Genomic DNA, 6,169 nt, shown 5'->3' on the forward strand with positions numbered 1-6,169 from the left:
AGAGTCAAGAAGAGGGGAGATAGTCAAACAGAGGGAAGGTAGTCAAAGAGAGACATAGACGTCCATTTCACTTGAGTTTACTATTCTGAAAGGTAACTGTTTGTCATGTTTGGCCACGGTGCATGTCACCACACAGAGTGAAATAAGATAGGCGTTCTCACTGTGAGTCTTCATAATTTATTCCACATTTGGTGAAAATTTCCTTGAATCAGTTTAGTATGTAATAGTGGTTATGTTCCAAGGCATTTTGGAGGAGTAGAAGAACAAAGGAGGAAAGCAAAAGGATTTGAGGTGGAATGGCATGTTAGGTTTTTTGTTCTGTCCTTTGATTGTGCCTGTTTAGTTAAGGCATCAGAGGCTTTGGTTTGCTTTTCTGTAACATGCAATTATTGTGGGAAACCTACGTCAAATAAATGAATGTTTTCTTTTGATCAAAAAAAGTGATGAAATATGTGGCCATTCTGATGTATTCTGGGGCTAAGCTACCCAGCACAGCTGCTGATCAAATTCTCATGAATCCCACAGATAATTCAGATCCCTGGTACAAGGTTGTTTTAAGGTAAAACCGTTGGTTCCATTGGTTGAATTGGTCTTAGAATTCATTTCCTCTGAGGACATGCCATATCCATAATTTCATTTAGAAGATATTTGCTGGTACCTGTAACAACCTTTAGCTACAATTTCAAGGTCCTGTTTTTAATAGGGCGTGTGTAAATATTTACTACAAAGGCACTTGAATGAAAGAACTTCATCATTAGGACTAAATGATCGAAACTACATAATTAAAGAATATGCCCTCAAGAAAAGGAAGTAAAGGATGTTTTTACTCCAGGCATCTACTACTCAAGTAGTAGAATATTCAAGTATTCAACATAGATCTGTCATAGACAAGGTAGTGTTGAAACACATAGAACGCTTTCAAGTGTATTATTTTATACATATACACAGTCTCCACAATTTCAGTGGCTGGTATTCAGCAGTCTTTAATTAATTGGAAATTAGTGAAACTTTTTGGGATTAACTTTCAGAAATTAGCCATGGAAATGAAGGAATATGGGGAAAAAAATTTAACTGAAGTTTAAGTTGTTCTGTTCATGATAAAGGCAAGGGAAGAGCAAAGTTTGATTTGTCAATTGCTGCAGAATAAAAGTGTAATGATAGGCTAAAGGGATACCAGGATTCCTGGGAATTTGAACAGATTTCTTTTGGAACTGTTATTTGTTTCTTACCCTTGGAGTGGGTTTTGGTACAGAATTCAGACCATCAGAGATGTAACTCTGGTATGCAGTGACCTTACAGCTTTGTGCTTCAGAAATCTCCTTGAGTGTTGTACCTCCTACTGGTTAGACTGTAGATTGTCTACTCCATAGAAGCAGCTTTGAGCCATTGCTACCTGACTGTAGAGTTAAAGAACATAGTGCTTGGACAAATAATGGAAGAAATGAATACACATCAGGTCAATCTCTGTTGTTATTGCTACTCTTATTACTATTATTAATTTTATACTTATGGTTCAAAGAGATCAAAGTCACATTGTTGTTGATATAGTTCAGATAGTTCAGAGTAACAAAAAAGGCCATCCTTGTCCAAGAGAAAGTATAAACTGGGACACAGGATTCAGTAACACATGGACAAATAGACTAAGGTGCCTGCTGGGTGCAATGAAGTCATGGATCTAGTTGAGGGTAAGGTTATGCCTGAGTGCATTGTAATTGCAAGATCAAGAGTCCACATGAGATGAAAATACCTACACACAGAACTCTGGTTCATTAATTTCATTATCTCCTAATTAGGACAGCACTTAGCCCTGAACCTAAGGTTAATGCAACATAAAGCATATTCTGAAGTGGATGGTACACGTGCGTGCTGATTAGAATTGGGAAACTCTTCTAAGGACAGGCTGTGGTTCCAATCTGAGGCAGGACAGGGACAACATTAACAAGAAATAAAAACACTGAAGGCATACTCTTTTTCTTTTTGTCAAGTGGCACTAATTTATGAAGTCTACCTCTGACTTTCCTGTGGTCTTGAGCAATTTCAAGGACTTGTTAGTAACCCAAGAGGTCAAGGCTTCTGTCATACATGGTTCGATAATAGATCAGAGTTAGATACAAACTACAGGTATGACAGACAAAGAAAGAAAGAATGGAAGGAAAAAAGAGCCTTCTTTCTATTCAGCCACATTATGCCAAACCCTATCTTGCAGTGTACTTTGAAAGCTGGTTTAAATTAACTATATCTATTTATGTGGCTACAAACTTTAACACTTTCTGCAAAAGGTGCTGTATAATTTCTCATTTCTTTTAAGAACACTTGAAACTGATTTTAAAATTCCCTTGAGAAGCTTCCTTATTTTATTTTGTATTTTAATTTATTTCACTCCATGATTAATTTGTAATCAAAACTTGATTTGATTTTCCAAACTGTATTTTAAAACCAAAAGTGAAGTAACAGCTCACGGACTGCTTGCAAAATAGTAAAAATGTGTTCCATTAAGAAAAAAGAAATATTGTGCAAATTTCATGCACCACAGAATTAACAACTCTTTGGTAAGCCTTCTGAAAGTAAATATGATCAAAGCATCCCAAAAGTCAAGGGTTGTGGGGTAATGATAAAGCTTTAGAGTCTACAATGTCAAAAGAATGTGAATGACTGCATAGACACAAATAATCATCTTATCTATAATTGCCTCTTAAAATTTTTCACTGCAGTTTTAATGAAAAGGTGCTCACCAAAATTTTGAACTTTTGGCAAATTAATCTCCTCCAAGATTGCATATTTCTTGATTTATTATTATTATTAAAAATAAATGTATATGTCATTCAATTTAAAATTATGAAACCAAATGTCATCACATTTCTCATGGCTGTCCTCATTGGGGCTTTGTGCACGGGCAGTGTCTAAAGTTAAAATCCTTTTTGCGTTAAAAATAATACTTATTTCTTCTCATGTTAAAAAAAAAAAAACAATGAAAAACCAGCTTTCGACTCTATCTTTTGTACAGAGTTGATTCTTGCCAGACACCTAAAATCTTGGCAAGTGCATCTCTTCCAAGAATACATGCTCAGTGCCATTTGTCCATTAGGCTTGCTAGAAGTGAGCAAACATCGTACCATTGAGTCAATGGCCAACAGAACATTTCAAACTGTTCCAAAGAGGTAATTGAAAAGCTGAAAGTCTAAGGTAACACTAGCACTGAGGTCACTGAGTAACGTGATCTCATTCTGAATGTGGGTGTTTTATTTGTGTGCTTTTTGGGGGATGGGGTGTAATGTGTATAAGCCAAGATTTGATTACCAAGGGCTAAGAATGGGAGAGGGAATAAGCAGAAAGGCCCAAATGAGTATGTTTAAATAGAGATGAGCCGAGATCAGCCATTTTAAATTACTTCTGTAGAGAAATCAGGAGGTTGGAAATAGAAGAAGGAGAATAGAAAGAAGTGAAGTCTCCTAGCAGTATGTTTAAAACTTTTTATATTCTCCCATAGTATTTGGGAAGCAGAGTAAGGGCAAAGTCTTCACTGCCTTTATTTAGGTTCTCCCTGGCTTCAAAGATTGGCAAGTTTTTACTATATTTTTACAAAGCAGACTGGTTTTCAGGCAGGTTTTCTAAAGTTCTTGCTTTATGAGTTTTGGAGGAAGATTCTGGCCAGAGATGTTCAGAAGAAAAACTGATCACAGTCTTTGGAGGTTGTTAATTCCTGGAAAAACTTCTGGCAAACTCCAGCTCACCAAAATTTCACAGAAAATGTTTGTTAGAATTTGACCAGTTTAAATGAGTTTCTTGTGTTGGTGTTTTTACCTAGTGGAAGTTCGAATCGTGCTTGGTTTTACACACAAAGTCGTGCAATGCTGCCAACATATACAGCCCTCTTCTCTCAGAAATATTTTATTTATTTGCTCTGGAGTCTGAAGACAGCTTGGAGACATGTCTCTTGCCAGTGGTATTTTCAGTGGTATTCAGAGTTGTCCTCTAAATTTTAGAGTCAGTTTGCACTTACTGCTTACTTACGTAGAAATTAAATTTTTAGTAATAACTAACCATGTCTGGGTTTGCCACCATTGTTCGGCATGGTCATTGACCTGGCCAGCAGCCTCCAACATTAGAAAGTTTACTAGACTGCCATGTAAAACCACCTTATACCTAGAAAGCAAAGACAACACAAATACTGCACAGTTTTTATTTAAAAATATTGTTCAAGAATCTACTGCTTCAAATATCATAAGTTATGACAAGGATGGAGGATGGGGAGAGCTATTTTGGAACATCTAATCCTCATGACTGCCGTAGAAACAAGTTGGATATGCCATTTTTTTTCTAGAACTATAACAAGTTCCATCATGAAACTGAATAGAGTTTGGTCGTGGGTTGTGAACTTTTGTTTCCTACTACTGACATCTGTAAGCTGCCATCACTAACACCTTCTTGCAGATACCAGCTGAAATTTTGTCACAACTGGCATATACTTGATTTCCTTGTCTTGAAATAGCCTTGTCAAAAGGGTAGGACTGGCTTGGCCCCTAGATGAATGACAGATGCTCCCTATTATCTCCCCCTTCTCAAGGGAGAGGAAAGGGAATAAAGGAGAGAGACTTATGGATTGGAGAACTAAAAGTACTTTAATGAAAATAATAACAATGAAATGAAAAATGTATACAAAACCAATATCAAAACCAACCCTCCTGGTGACAATTAGATTACTGTCACCTCTGATGTGGCGGGCTGGACACAGGAGAAGTTCCAGATGGACTCAATGGCAGACAGGAACCAGATTCAGGAGTGGGTTCATGGTTTGAGATTGAAGGCAGAAGAATGAACAGAATCCTCCTCATACTGGCTATCGAAGAAGAAGGTTTAACCCTTATGATCCCTCAGCTTTATACTGAATATTACATATACGGAATGACACACCTTCTTGGTCAGTTTAGGGTCATCTGTCCTGTCCGCTTCTCCCCACAGGTGCAACCTTTAACTTACTGCACCCCCAACATGGTACACAAGATTTAGCACTGACCTTGGTCTTTACAGCAGAAAGTACAAGCAAGAGCCTTTCTGCACACCAATCCCTGACAGTAACTGTAAACATCAAGTGCTGTCACTGTCTGCAAAAATATGCCATTATCTTCAGAAAGCCCTGCCACTTAGAAGAGACTGAGTCGAAAAGTAAAACTGAATAGAATTAATTTTGTTCTATCTCAAACCAGGGCAAGCCCAAAATACCTTCTTCCCATGTACACTGACAGAGGTGTTAGAACCCTGCCTTGGCCTACATCTTAGCAAGACAAGCATACTAGTCTCATTCTTCCTATAGAAGGCTCTCCAGAAATCTAATTAACCTAATAGCCCTTTTCTGTATCTCTTCCACTTTGACTGGGATTTTAAGAATTGCAGCACTTTCCGGCAGTACAGATTAAGTTCCTGCTCATGAAAATGAAAACATTGATGAATTATATCTCGTAACAATGAGCAACACAGTTATCCATTTAGGATGCGAGAAAAGAGCCTCCCAATTTGCCCCAGTCTGTGTGCAACATGATGGCAAGACAAATGGATCATAAACAGAAACAAGAAATGGCATTAGAATTTGACAGTTTGGCATTACCATTCTGTAGCCCAAGGTCCCATCATCAAGTTCAGACCAGAGCTCTATACTTTAAAATATTTATACCCAAAAAGAAGGTACAGATATTTTTGTGTGCATTTTTATGAGTGCAGTCTAATACATGTCTGAAAAGATTCCTTTATAATATAGTTTGATCATAAGTGGAAACAAAACTACATTAATTCCTGGTGGGAATTTGTGAAAATTAGTGGAATTGCAGAAAATTAATTATTATCCAAATATTACTTCAGAATTTAAATAATAACTTGCTCTCAGCTTTTAATTTATATGAAATACAGAAGTTTCAGAGCAAGTAACTTCAAATAAGCCTCATATTCAAAACAGTCTTTCTGAGGATCTGTCCCTTTCCTGCTCAAATACGTAATACTTTAAAAAAACTTATAATCTGTGAGACAACACCTCCACAGCAGGAAAATGAACTACCCACCAAAACGGAAAATAAGAAAGAAAGAAGGAAAGAAAAACAAATCTATTTTACAAGAAGAAAATGAGACATTCTTAAAGCATTTCAGGATGACCACACACCAAGTGAAAAAAAAAAAGATA

Source organism: Buceros rhinoceros, unplaced genomic scaffold (genome assembly GCF_000710305.1).
Source record: "Buceros rhinoceros silvestris isolate BGI_N320 unplaced genomic scaffold, ASM71030v1 scaffold5045, whole genome shotgun sequence".
Classification (NCBI taxonomy): domain Eukaryota; kingdom Metazoa; phylum Chordata; class Aves; order Bucerotiformes; family Bucerotidae; genus Buceros; species Buceros rhinoceros.